At 37.5% G+C, this 15,515-nt stretch overlaps 1 pseudogene; it reads right to left on the minus strand.

The window, feature by feature from the left end:
• Positions 1-2,562: 2,562 nt before the first annotated feature.
• On the minus strand, positions 2,563-3,929 carry LOC148028729 (pyrophosphate-energized vacuolar membrane proton pump 1 pseudogene; annotated as a pseudogene).
• Between the last annotated feature and the right edge of the window lie 11,586 nt (positions 3,930-15,515).

Consider the following 15,515-nt stretch of genomic DNA (forward strand, 5'->3'; position numbering starts at 1 on the left):
TTTCAGATAGAGATTCTAGATTTTGTAATAATTTTTGGATTACACTATTTGCAAATCTAGGCACAAAGATTGATTTCTCATCTGCATTTCATCCAGAAACAAATGGACAAACAGAAGCCACAAATAGCACTATTTTAGATCTTTTACGTGCATACACTATCTCTAAACCTCAAACATGGGATACTCATTTGCATTTATTACAGTTTGCCTACAATAATACACCGCACACATCTACAAAGAAAGCACCTTTTGAAGTTATTTATGGACATAGATTATCTACACCTGTTGCATCTTTGTCTAATAGAATACAAAGTGCCGATGATATTGCTGTTATGCATAACACTATTTTTGATGAGGTAAAGGATATGATTGCTAAAGCCCAACAATCATATACCAAACAAGCCAACAAGAAAAGACAAGCCATGAATTTCAAAGTAGATGATTATGTTTGGCTTAGAATAGAGAAGCGTAGACTGCAAAGTGTGGATAGACATCCAGTTGTTAAATTAGCCCCTAGATTCTACGGACCATTTAGAATCATTCATAAGATTAATGATAATGCATTCAAGTTAGAACTGCCATCACATTGGAAAATTCATAATACCTTTCATATTAGTTTATTGAGACCATTTAGAGGACAATTACCTATCCACCCTGTCTATGAAAACCCACCTTTACTAGAAGAAGAGACTGAAATCCTTGAACCAGAAGCCATCATAGACACTGATTACATGATCACTAGAACTGGCCGAAGGTACTCTAGATATCTAGTGAAATTTAAGAACCATCCTGTAGAAGAAGCACAATGGATGCACGCTAGAGACCTAAATGCTTTCCCCACTCTGTTAGCTCCACATTGAGCTAATAGCAATTGAGGTCAATTGCTATCCCACCCCGGGGGTATGATGCCAGGAGGCATATTCCACGGTGGATTCCGTGAGGATTTACGGTGGATTCCGTAAACTTAGATGACCGGGGCTCATACGCAAAGAGGATTCTTTGTGCGAGAAGTTGATGGGGACGCCTGTCCTTTTCGGGCGTTTCATTAATTTAGTGTGTACATGGGTGATTCCATAGCGGGTGATTCCGCAAAATGCATATTAAATTAATAAACGTTTATGAGTTTAGAGTGCGCACTCGTAATAAATTAAGGTTAGGATTTATTTCTAACCAGTTGATTTATTTATGTAGCTGAAGACTGCTAGGTATTCACTTTTGTCGGTTTAATTGTGTTATTTTACTAACGATTGTGAATGCTTCAGTTGATGTGTAGAGATAGCAGCAGTGGCGGAGGAAAGCATTGGAGTCTAGCGGGTTTCCGATCTTTGGACTATATTTTGATAGGCGCCACGCCTATATTTTGATTATGTCTATAGAGACATCGACTATTTATTATTATTTTGTATGCGCTTATGCGCCTGGATATGTTATTTTTATTTGGACATTGAGATTGGGCGTGCCAAACTCTTTGGGCACCGTCCATTAGCTTTATTTTCCTATTTTTGGTAGAAAGCAAACTCAAAAGCTAAAAGCTTGTCATATTTTTGTAATTGGGCTATTTTTGAGCAAAAAGATTGGAAATATATATTAAATACATGCTTTGTGAAGCGCTCACACAAGGCATGGGGGAGATTCAACCCAATTTGTCTCTTGTCTCATGTCGTGCTTGTTTTTACATTGGTCTTTGTGCTAAAAAGTAGAGTGCTTTGTTCTTGGGGACCTTTGGGAATTCACTACGAGAGCTACCTGCGTCCGATCTACGCACCACTTCCTGTTGAACAGTGCGCGAGGGAGACGAAGAACGGAGGAAGAGAGAAGACAAGAGAGACACGAGACACCAGAAGTGGAACCCCAGAAGTGCATCAAGTGAGCACACATTAGCTGCAACATCAGCTCCTTAGCTAGAATAGATAAAACATCAAGTAGAATAAACATAAGCTTGAACAGACGAATCAACTGAAAATAGACAAACAACAACTGGAAACAATGAAACATCAGCTAGAACAACTCAACAATTGGAATAATAATGAAACGTCAGCTGGAACATTTCAACAGCTGGAATAAGAATGAAATGAAATATCATCCCATCAGCTCGAAATATTTCTTATAAACAAAACCTGGAATAATTTCAACGCATTAGCTGTAATATAGATGAAATGATATGAAACATAGTATGAAGAGCCAAAAATTAGCTGGAAGAAAGAAACATTTAGAATAATCAAATGATGAACAAAATACCGACAATCATCATCAAGAGCTCATCAGTTTTCTTACTGCTGCTCAGAGCCCAAGAAAACATCTCAGGAATCTGCTTCTGGGACTCTAGGAACATCTTTGTACGCCTGGCCTCCAAATCATCACGAAATCGCTCAGACTCTCTTTGCATCTGCAGTTTGATCTCTTCTAATCTGAGAAAGCACTCCCCCAAAGTGCGGATCACGGATACCAATTCGGAGAGCGGAGTGCTGCCAACTGGGGGCTGTTGATGCCACAAGTTGGACTTTGAAGAAGTCCTATGGTTGAGGAATCTGTCCATCTTGAAAGCCTTCATGGCCTCATAGTCTATATTGCGGCTGCGCTTCTTATGGAGAGATGTGTAAGAAGTATCATGGTCATCCAGAGACCGGTTGCGATACCAGCATTATCACTTATGGGACCATATGCATCTATGGCAAGACAGGTGGCAATGGTACAAAGCATTCCAAGAGCTGCAACTGTGATCCCGTACATGGCTGCTAGGGTATGGCTGACATAGATGGCAACAACAATAGCAAATATTGGAACAATTACAGACTTGTAGCCAAGTGCCAAACCAAAGATGACATTGGTAGCAGCTCCTGTCCTGCAAGAATCAGCAACATCCTGGACTGGTCTGTATGTATTGCTGGTGAAATACTATGTAACATAGCCAATTACCAACCCTGCCCAAAGCCCTACTCCAACGCAAAAAAATAGTTTCCAGTTTTGAACCATCTTTGCACCACCGTTAGGATCATATATGTAAAATGTGGATGGTAGTGCAGCCAACAAACAAAAGCTGCACCGAATGTCATTAAGATGGTGGATATCAGCAACTGTCTCTTCAGTGTAGATTCAATATCCCTTAGATTTGAGATCTCGAACACATTAGTTGCGAACAAGGTTGTGATGAGGCACACCACAATGCCCATAGAGCTAATGAGTAGAGGGAAGCACATAGCAGTGAAGTCATGATTTGTGCCAAATGATGACATGGAAGCCACAACAAGAGCTACACAAGAAGCTTCATCAAAGGAGCCAAATAAATCTGAACCCATTCCAGCAATATCTCCCACATTATCACCCACATTGTCAGCAATGATTGCAGGATTTTGCAAATCGTCCTCTGGGATATTCCTTTCTACTTTTCCAACAAGATCTGCTCCAACATCCGCAGTTTTGGTATAGATTCCACCTCCAACCCTTTCAAATAGAGCCACGGATGAGCATCCAAGCCCATAGCCAGTGATGGCCTCAAAAAGGCCCTCCCAATCATTCTTGTAATAAAGCTGGAATAGTTTTATAGTGATGTATAAAACTATGAGGCCATTAGCAGCAAGTAAGAAACCCATCACCGAACCTGATTGGAAGGCGATTTTGAATACTTTGCCTATCCCTTTTCTGGCTTCCAAAGTTGTGCAAGCATTCGCATATGTTGCGATCATCATGCCCAAAAATCCCGACACTATGGACGTCAAAGCTCCCAATATAAATGCAACTGTAGTGAAAATCGTTGTAAAGAGAGCTGGGGCACATTCCTGCTTTGGATCGTATCTGCTTGGATGTAGGACCCAAAAGCATTGCTTGGATGAAACTCCAAGAAGCAAGAAAACCCACTCTGGAAGTGATTCTAAACAGCAGCTAGCTGAAGAATTTTTCAGAGGACTCCTAATAATGATCTGATTGTGCATCACCATCCATGACCAACAAACAGAACTGTATTGCATCATTAATATAGGACTCCACAAATTGAATATGTAATATCTACTTTCCCGAAAAACAGATATGACTGTTCATTTGAAGACTTCCAAGAGCTCTACAAAAGCAGCTCCAAAAGAAACTTCTTGTATCACAGGACTCAATAACTTGGTTTTGAAAGATTAACTTTGTCATCTTCATCCTGAACAATCAGGATAAGCATCAAAGCCTTCTTTCTCAACTTTTGAACTGTGTCTCATCAATACAGTTTGCTTACAGTCATCGTGAACACCACAAACATCTTGAAGGATTACTTTCCTAGGCTGCTGAATACTTTGGAGAAAGATGTCTTTGGAATACTAGCAAAGCTGCTTAATCTCTCCCTCAGAAAGCTGAACCTGTTTTCCAAACCTGGTAAACCTGACCTCATTAAAAGATACCGGCAAGTACCTCAGGGATGTGTTGCCACACACTACAGAAAATGAAAAGATGACACTAAGAGCAATAATCTTCAAAAGCTGCTGCTTTGACAAGATGTACTGCATTGGCACAATCTCTAGCCATGCTATTGCAACATAACTATATACAGCACATACGCACATGTGAAGCATGGTAAAAAATATGGGGTACTTGTAGCCATAGATGCTCAACAGGTACTTGTTAAGGAGCAAAACCCCAATGTTCGAGAAGGGAAAGGCAGCATACTTTTCCTCACCATGAGTCAGAGTTGGAGGAATGTCAATCACTTCTGCTTCAAACTTTGTGGTGCTTTCTCAGCGGATCCATGTCTGAGTTTGTGTTTTCCCCATCTTATAGTGTGCAGCGCGAAGCAAAAGTGCAGATCCACAGCGCAAGGGGCAAAGGCCAACATGCTGATACAGAAGCACCAATAGTCTGCTATGATTGCGAAGTGGGCGACCCACAGGAAGGGAGATGCTACCACACGCAGTCATCAACGCGATGATGATCGGCTAATCACACGAAAATCTAGTTTAACGCTGCCGAGAAAAGTTGGTAATCATCACTGGATTGTAGATCAGTCCGGCAACAAAGAAGCATGAACATGGATGTCCCTCAAAGCAGCACTCGATGATCCTTAAAAGGCTGCCGCGTTCTTCGACTTCACAGCTTCCTCTTCGTCCCCTCCCTACCTCCGTTGTATCACCTCGTCGATTCCTTTTGTCTCCTCTACAACTTCCGCTCATTGCATCTAATTTGCAGTTCTCCCTCCAACATTCGATCCTCTTCCCCTATTTTTCTCATTCGTTGCTTTTTCTTTCCCCTTTTATTAGCCTTTTACCATTGTTTTCTATCTGTGTTTCTCCTGCTATTCTCAGTTTTTGTAGCTTTTATGCATTCAAAAAGCCCCTTTTTACCAATAACAATTTCTAGAGCATTACAATTGAAAATTTGAGGCGCAAATAAAGAGCGGCCCATTATTTCACAAAGATGTGTATACTCCAGATTACTCAAGCCAGCTCCAAGTAGTCTGTCATTCTCTGCATGAGAACAAACACTACCAAAAAATACTTTTGACGCCAGTGCTGCACTATCGATAGGAATCCATAAGTTCCATAAGCCATCCCCTTTGGCCAAGTATTGAAGTTTCTCTTCTAACGGATGCATTGTCCAGCCCATTTTTTAACTAAGCATGAGAAGTAGAAAATGGTTCATTTGGATAAATATATTTATCCATGAACCTAATTAGCTTTCTCATTAATTCTTTCATCCTTTTAGAGGAGCAAAGCCTCTCAAATCCCCTTGCCCTTCAACAACAAGACCAGCACGACTGCAAGCAGATAGAAAAGATAGTAATGTAAAGTCATTTGGATGCACACCTGCCCTCTCCACTATACTGCCCACGCAGAACAAATGCAAACACGACGACTAAGTATGTACAAAGTAACAAATGTCACACACACAACTTTTTGGTGGATTCTACACCTCGGATGCGCAACAGTACGACAACGCAGATCCTCTACCATGGAAGGAGCCCAAACACTTTGGAACAGAGCGTGAGCATAGACACACAGATCCTCTACCATGGATGCCTATTGAAACCCAACACAACTTACTTGTACCAAGCTACTCAAGAGGATTACCACACAACCTACTTGTACTAAGCTTCTCAAGAGGATAGGCTGAGGAGTGTACTAGATAGCTAGGCTATGGATCTTCAACCTTCATTAATCTCACTTGATTCATAATGCCAAAATTAGGATTTTCATGTGCATGTATTTCTAGTCACTATTGCATGTTACTTGAATCATAGCATACATAATGTACAAGAAAATCAAATAAATTCCTCTATCATATGCTCAGTAATTAAGGTCTAATGCTAGAAATCTTGAAATCACCCAAATTATTTAGAATCAAGCAACTACAGCTTCAATTATGCTACTTGGAAGCCTGGCTCCCTTAGCAACTTTGCTAACTCATTCAATCCTAGGTAAATAAACTTGCTTTTGCTCACATTAGTTACAACCCTAGATAGCTCTAGAAAACTTTCATACACTTTCATCAACTACATCTACTAGTTGCTTCTCTACTTTCACAATATCGGCTAGTTATTATTGGCAAAGAATTGGGAGACCAAGTGTTTTCTTAATGCTTGGTGATTATGGTGGCAAAGAGTAATGGGGCAATGAGACACCCTTTCACATCGACCTCTTTACCTCAAATGGACCTAAGCATAGACCATTTACAAATACATTCTAAAGAGATTGAAACATCCCTACAGAAATTCCATGATTCCTCCTTGATCATCTATCATAGTGATGAACTCTTGTTGCTTCTTTTACTTCATCAATTTATAAAATCAATTGGTTGAAGCACCAACCCCATAAGATACCATTTCCCTTAGACTAAATTTTGGCAACTTCACCTTTATGTTTTTGCAAATCCTCCATGTAATGCTCCACGTCTTTGAGAAGTTGATAAAACATCCCATTACTAGAACACTTAGTAAGAGTCGTAATAATATGCTCCCTACATTGCTAACTACCAACATGCAACCCTCTTTAAAGTCAATCCTGATTTTTGCCATACATATTGATAATCTCAATGATGGTATCTATGGATCTCATCTAGTTCTACATTGGATTATCCATTAGATTGTTGGTTTGTTTCCAAGCATCCTTTAGCTATAGGTTGAATCCTTCCCTTAAATCTAGAAAGGAGCTGTTGAAAGAGAGGGGCTTCCATTTCTTTCTCCTTCTAAACTCATCTAGTTTGTAAGGGGCTCAAATAACTTTTGATAACCATTTGTGCTTGTATGGATGCTAGGTATATCCCACACTTTAGGGGGGATTTGAGGGGAATTTCAAGATTTAGAGCTATGTCATTGAGTTGAATTGAGATTCTTCTTTGTTTTAATGTGATAAGGAAATATTTATATTGTTAAAAATGATATTTTATTTGTGGATGTGTAAACGATTTGTGCTATGTGAGTAAGAATTGAAAGTTATCAAAATGCACAAATGTATCTTACAGCACATGTACATTTTGGATGTGTACAAACATATCCATTACAAGTGTGTATTGACATTGTCTTATTTGAGATTGACTACATGGCTAATGGTTAAGCCTATCAATTGTGATGTGTTATTACTTAACATGACTATATAAGCATGACTATATTAGATGTTATATACAAATTTGTTTTGATTTACTGTGCATGCACATTATCCTATGATCCATAGCTTCATAATTTTGTCCAATAAACATGGCTATATCAGGAAGCCATACTTGTTTGCACTAGCACTCAGCAAATTGAAACCACCACAAAGCAAATTTTGCTGCACTGATTGAAGCTGAATGATCATCTCATGTCTCGATGACAGCAAAGTTCCTAAATTCAAAAATCAAGCATGCTCAAAGAAGTACTCTATAAGACAAACTCTTCAATAGCATAAGACAAAAAATATATCTACCTCCAAAACATGAACTTTGAAAGTGAATTAAATGACCACCATGTTGACAAAGGAATGATAGACTATGAATGTACAAGTCACAATAGTTGCATAAATCCACAATGTCTAAGACATGCAAAAGCATAACTGAAGTTACAATGATCTTCATTTAATATTGACCACTGGCACACCTTGAGCGTGAAGATTGTAGCAAAGTTTCTCAAAAGATACAACCAACCTGTGCTGCCATTGAATAATCTATTGTCAACAGGCTTATGGATGTATGGTATGTTCCAAACTCTGGATGAGGTTGCACAGCTCAACAATTTGGAGGCAATCAACATATACAGCAGGAACTGCATCCTTCTTGCTCTGCAGCTTCGCACCATCTGGTTGCACATAAGAAGGTGAATGACCTTGGCACTTGGTTGAAAGAGAGCGAAAAGTGAAAGAGAATAAAATGTTGATCCCCTTGCGGATAAGGCATCATCTCACATTAGCCCCCCAAAAATGAAGTTGAGCCTCATATATGTCCTACTGAATTTGGAGGATCATGTATTAATAACTCCATCTAATGTTTAGAAAAGCTACCCAAATTATTAGGTCCATCTAGCCATAGATGATTGGTCATCAGGATTGAAGTATTCTCACATTCCTTGATGGGATTTATTTTACTTATCTAATTAGCAAAGGTACCATACTATTACAACATAAAAAAGCAGCTTCCTTTTATTATCATGTTACATAGGGTCCATTAACACAACATCTAGCACATGACAAACACTTTGGAAAACAACATTCTATTGCACAAAAGATAATATATAAAAACACCATTCCATGAAGTAGTATAAAATCCATCTCCCTATAGAGAAAACAATTGTCTAGCCTAGGATGTGAGCTTCCAACCCCATAAGATTGGGTTGTATGTGATTACACTACTTCTGTCAACAACACACAGTAGGGAACTTATTAACTTAGAGCCATGATAAGCTTCCCTCAGCATTAAAGGTATCCTATATAATAGGGTCACTTGGCCTTTTGCCTTCTCAAGCACTCATGTAATCAAAAACACCTATCTCCTAAAAGATCATGGGATCCCAACCCACTAGTGAGTATTTTGGCATCTTATAGGATGCTAAGGCATATTGGGATGGAAATGCCAATGGCTTGAACTACAATGATAAAAATTTTGTCAGATTGTTCCATGAAAAATAATAATTTTAGAGAATAATTTCAAAATATTTGTTATAATTAGACAAAATGATAATTTCATAGAGTAATTTTAAAATATTCGTAATAATGTTTTTTGGGGCCATAAATACAGTCATTGGGATATGATATTCACAAGTATATATGAATGGTCTTGCTAAAAATTCATGTGTCTATTATTTCTAAGGGTAGAGAAGGGATATGATAGTGCTCATGAATTTTCTTGAGTTTTTTCAAGATTTTTGGGAGCTTTGAATTACCTCTAAGGCTTGACTTATAGGAATAAGGGCTAGAGCAAGTTAGGAGGGATTAGAGGGTAGCATAAATAGACTTGTCATGGATGTTACACTTGATGTTTGTTATGACCACAAGATGATACTAGCCAAATAGGTGCCTATAGGAGAAGTTGCTACACAAGATTGCACACATCATAATTTTTGAATTGCCAAATGCATAGCATGATTGAAATCCTCACGGAGAGTACATTAAGATCCTCTAGGGGTTCAGTCTCTCTTGTAGAGATTCAAACCTATGGTTTTTTACCCAACATGGAAGGTTTAAGATGTATAGGAGAGAATAGCCCAACATGCTTTCCTCCCCTCCTTGCTTTTTGTAGTACTCTATTTTAATATTGGCCTTCTTGAGCATGTTCTTAGCACAAAAAGCATGCCTTTCTTTTAGCTCTCTTATTTTTTCTCAAAAGATAAATTCAAAATTTTTCCAATCTTAATTTATTCTTCTTTTCCTCTTGTGTTTTCCTTTTATTATGATGCACTTTCAATGTTCCATTGAGAATTTGCAAGAGTTTCTACATTGTTTGAATTATTTCACCTACCTTTGAGATTGGTGAGAATTTGATATGCTCCCATCGATACTTTTCTATGGAATTTCTCAACTTCAAACCCTAATAAAATGAGAATATCCAATGAGGATTTCTTTGTTTTGGAGCACTAGTTCTTTGTAAAGGTAATATACTTCCACCCTTGTAAGGCTATTTAGGTGTAGCCTTCTTGTTATTCAAGTCACCTCATAGTGAACCTTAAAGTAGCTTCCCATCTATCATGTTGCAAGCTTCCACATAGAGCTAGCTACAATAGTTGGCAATCACTAGAATCCTTGGTACTTATATTTTTGTGTTAAGACATGAAGTTTATAATTTTAGTGCTAGTTTGAAAGGTGATAATATTTCATCATACAACTAGCAATGTAGTTTGCTTTATTTTCTATAGCCACATGTTTTGGGCAATGCAATTTAGCTTTTTATCAATATGGCTACGCGCTTTGCCTTGGTGGTTCTTTTTTTCCATGTGCACTTCCATGACCAATATGGTCATGCACTTGGTAATGTGCTTTCCTTTTTAATATGGCTATCTAATTTTCATGATGGGGTATATATGATTGTGTGGTTTTCTTGCCATGCACTTTGAATGTTTTCTCTTGTTGCTCATTTGGACAGCAGGGAATATGATGTTACTGTGTGGAGTTTCTATTTAATCCATTGGTGCAATATGCTTTTTTCTCACTAATATAATCATGAGCTTTGCAATAAGATGGATGTCATGGCCATGATATATGCTTGGTCAATGTGGCCATGTACTTTGCTCAACATTGTAAGTGTTATTGTTGCTAAATGCAATGACTCTATTGTTAGGGCCACACAGTTTGTGTTATTCATGTGTACTAAACATCTTTCTTTTAATTTTCTTTTTTGTTATTGTGATTACCTTTCAACAATTGTGGTCTTGCTTTTGTGTCAATGTGAAAAGCTTAGCTTGTGAGTAAGTATTATACAAATGTAAATGTCTAATCAATGAATATTTATTTACTAATTATACCCATAAAAATCATGAGTTCCAAGTTAACTTGATAGAATATCTATAATTCCCTAGTTAGAGGATAGTACTTACTAGTTATGACTAGTAAAAAGTCAAATTTTCTAATTAGGTTGATATTATTACTAGTTATACAATAACTTGTTAGATAATGTTGCTAGATAGGGCTTCAATTTTCTAGATACTATCTAGGAAAAGGATGTTACTAGTTAGAAGAGACTAGTGATGGCAAAATTATCTAGTTATAACTAGAAAAATCTACATTCTTCCTAGTTTGGTTAGTAATCTTCCTAGTTATAATGTGAACTTTCTATATAGTAAGTGGTTTAGAGTTTCTTGTGACCTTTGTCCTTACCTTCTCGAAACCATCATTATCGACTTGAATTGAGAAATAGAGAATTGTGATAAACATCATCTTTATCTTATCCTCATTGTACCTTTAATTCCCTATTACATAAAAGTAGGGAATCACATCCTTATAATTCCTTATGTAGGGATTTTCAAAGGAATATGGGGAATGCTCTATATTCCCTATTATAAGATGTAGGGAATGTAGGGACTTTCAAAGGAATGTAGGGAATGCTCTATATTCCCTATTATAAGATGTAGGGAATGCAATTTCCTAGTTATAGATGAGGAATACGCACTTGTATACATAGGAAATATTAGAGAATTTCCTATATTTCACCAAATTCCCTATGTGGGGAACGATTGAAAGTTCCTTGTGCATTATATTAACTGCACTTCTACTCATAGTTTGAGAATGAGTTTAAGCTGCTTAATGATCATAATTTAGATCCAAACTATATATCACATCAGATGTTTGATGATCGTATAGTGTTCAACTATATTAATTATCTCAAAGACTTAGGAGACATGTGAGCCTCTTTCCTTCTCGGGCATCATTTTCTATAATGAGCATGGATAGGTCGTCTCCAAATACCCCTGAAAATACCAAGTTCTAGTGCTTTCAGTTTTTGGGCATGTTCAAGTCCCTTAATAATCTCAACAAAACTCTCCAAATGCCAAAACATGACTCAATCACCCACAACTACAAATGATCATATCTCTTCAACCAGGTGTCCCTTAGTCCTCCTTTTGCCTTTATTGTGGTTTTTAAAAATGATACTCATGTAAATATACTTTATAAAAGGCTCACACAAAAATGAAAGTCCTATACTACAATACTAGCTACAATTGCTACATGCTTTCCTTGTTACAATCAATTACAGTTTTACTAATTGTTGCCAAAAAATCCAAGGGACAATAGAACCATCATGCATTAGATTTCCAATCACTCAGGTTAAACTGATATTTTGTACAAGAAGCCACCCCAGTAGTTTGGCCACCACTTTTTCCCCCCTAGAAAACAACACCCCTTTCTATCCCTAAATTCCTAATTGTTCTTGATAAGTCACTCATTCAATCCATTTTAATGGCTCAAATATCCTATTAGAAACACATATTGAGTCCAAAATGTGCATATTCAAGCGCTAACCCCCCCGATTGATTATTACCGATTGATGCTTCTTAATAATCTCATTAATTATATCCAAGTACCAATGCTTGGTAGGTCCTTTAAATGTTCAAGCTAGCAATGTTTTCCAAGAACTAGCACTTGGCATTTCTAGGGCATATTGACCTTTATTGTGTTATATGTATTTAAATCTCCAATGATATCCAAGCATTGGCACTTGACATTCCTAAGGCATGTCGTTTTTTTTTTTTTTGGTCATGTGTATCGAACTCTACAATGGTATCCAAACAATAGCACTTCGCATTTTCTGGATGTGTTGATGAGATCATTGTGTTGAACATGTAAGGGGCATTTCAAGGTCATGTTGATTTGTATCACTATCTTTATGTATTTGCGGATGGGTCCATATAATGGTGCACCATGATTGAGATTTTTTAAAGGATGAAAAACTCCCAATATACACACTACTTCGTGATGTTTGGGCATGCTTGGGCCAATTCTTTGAAAGGGCATGCTAGCGCTTAGCATGTTTGGACCTTGACTTCATGATGGTGCATCAACGCTTTGCATGTTTCAGAGGAGAATTGACATTAATACATTAGAAAAATCTATGGGGCTATACCTTATGTGCATCCTACCTTACCATGCCTTCTCAACCACATCCTAGTGAAGCACTTTTTTCTTATAGTGTCTATCCTAAGGTTTCAAGCTGGTCATGTACACCAATTTCATTACATGAAATACCAACAAGTCCTTCTTGAGGAATTATGGCTTTCCAAACACCATATGGCTGTAATGCAAAGATTCACAAGGTTCATGATGTTACATATGTTGCAGTAAACATGTTTGTTTATGATCAAGGATTGTTAATGACCTTATTTTTTGAGATAAAACAATTCCCATGATGAGTTTGGAGGTTATATGGAGTTTTTCTCCCTCATGCTAATTGACATGTGCTCCATGTTGTCAAGCACCAACCCTTCACATTCCATTACACATAAAAGTGTTGCATAGTATTGCATAGTTGCAATTGTGGTTGTTGCTAATTCCATGCTCTTATCTATAAGAAGCGCCAATGCTTGGCATAGTTGATTGTAGGATGAACATGTTGCATGATAAAATAAGTCCCATGATGGAGTTTGGAGGTTGTATGGAGTTTACCAACTTGATGGAGTATAAGAAGAGGAGGGTTGTTGTGCCTTGAGCCACTAACTTCTTTCTCTAGTATTATCCCTATAGATATATCATCAAATAAAGATGGCATTCCACCATGGGAAAAAGTGATAGAGGACCACATTCACCATGGGCTCAACATTGCATCGACATGCTTGGCACACTATGGATAGGTTTTCAGGTGGTTTACGAAGCTTGCCTTGATATTTAATTCTAATCACCTTTGGTATTTTGTGTTGTGCACCTTAATCACATCTTCTTCATGGATTAAGAGTCATGCACCCCATTTGAATCTAGATATCATGCATAAGTTTATTATGGAGGACATTATTCCAATGGGGGAGATTATGGTTAATGGTAACTCCATTGAGGTGATTTTTTGTTGTATAATGCCTTTAATATTTTACAACTTTATCATCACAAGGCTATGTTTGTGCATCTAACTTTTGTGAATTGATATTCTATGGTAGATGGATGCATTACTTCTTTATATGCTTCAACCTTGTGAAGGTTTGGCTTCAGTATAGCTCATGGAATCCTCAAAGCTAATAAGAGATAGGATATAGACTTTGGGTGGCATGCACTTTGACCACTTTGATTGTCAAATGTGGGTAGAATGATGGTGGGCCTAGCAAGGAATCCCACCTTAGAGATTATGTGCATGATGTCAACTTTGTATAGAGTTCTTTGGACATGCTGTGTCCTCCTTAGGCATTAGCTCTTGAGATGGATTGTGGTGTAGTAAAATTGTTATGTGCATGCATGGCTTCTAGGCATCCATGCTACTCATTTGATTGTGATCTTGATCTACACGTTGACCACATTGTGCACTCCATGGTGAAGAGACCTCTTCCATCTTATAGGGTGGCAATGAGGAATATAATATGGAGGGCTATCAAGAGGATGATGCCTAGAGTTGTCCTTTTGATTAGTATGACTTGTCTTATTGAATGCTCATTTTTCTTATAGACTATTGCTAGTTAGTGTTATTCATGCAACACACATGAAAGTTGTTTAGTATGTACATGAATTTTCCTACTTCCATTGCATCATTTCTTATTCATGTGGGAATGCATCTTCTCATCCATGGATGCATTTGCACGCTTTCTATTTTTTCAATAATCAATTTTCTTACAACTCTACATAAAGGTTATTACTTGCAAACTTTTCTAGTATTCATGTAGTGCATTGCCATGCGATGTTGACATAGTTACAGCCAGTATGAGCATGGATGCATACTACAACATATTCCAATAGGCACCTAAAATTTGACATAAGCTAGGCCAAAAGTATAATTAGGAGAAATATAGACTCTCTCTTTTTTCCCTTAAGGAGTGAATAAACAAATATAGGCCTAACTAATGAGAGAGTTGGGATTCCAGATTCATGTAACATGAATCTTCTAGCTATATCTTGGCCCAAATCTTCCCTCAATAATAAAAATAAGGGGAAATGCGGGGAATATAATGCTGACACTCCTAGAAGTTTGTGACTCGAATTTTCATTTTCTTAATTTTTTATGTTTGAATTTTCATTTCTCCCCTTTTCAATTTCCCCCTCTTTCTTAGGAAAAACTCAAATTTATCATATCTCTTTCCCCACTTCTTTCCCGATGAAATCTTACAGCCTCATTATTGCTTGCCCTGTTTGTAACCCTGTGAAATTTCATTTCCTCTACACAAACATAGAGTGAGTTTCACATATTTTATGAGAGCAAAGCTTGTTCTACCCAAGCCCTAAGATTTTCTTCACAAAACTTTACAGGTATATTGAGTTCTCTTCCATAGATGTTCTATGGTAAAGTTTTGTCTTGTTTGGATAAAACCTATGCAAGTTGTGTGCATTCTCTAACATGTAATTTCTTTTGTTTTGGTACTCTAGGAGTCTCTTACAGTCAAGAACAATGATCTTTTGAACACTCAACTTCTTCTTCAACATCTTTCGATTTCTTTGTAAACAAAGTTATAGGTATGTTGT

The sequence above is a fragment of the Lygodium microphyllum genome, chromosome 11 (genome assembly GCF_053477565.2).
Source record: "Lygodium microphyllum isolate KBCC chromosome 11, Lygodium_microphyllum_v1.1.10, whole genome shotgun sequence".
Taxonomy (NCBI): domain Eukaryota; kingdom Viridiplantae; phylum Streptophyta; class Polypodiopsida; order Schizaeales; family Lygodiaceae; genus Lygodium; species Lygodium microphyllum.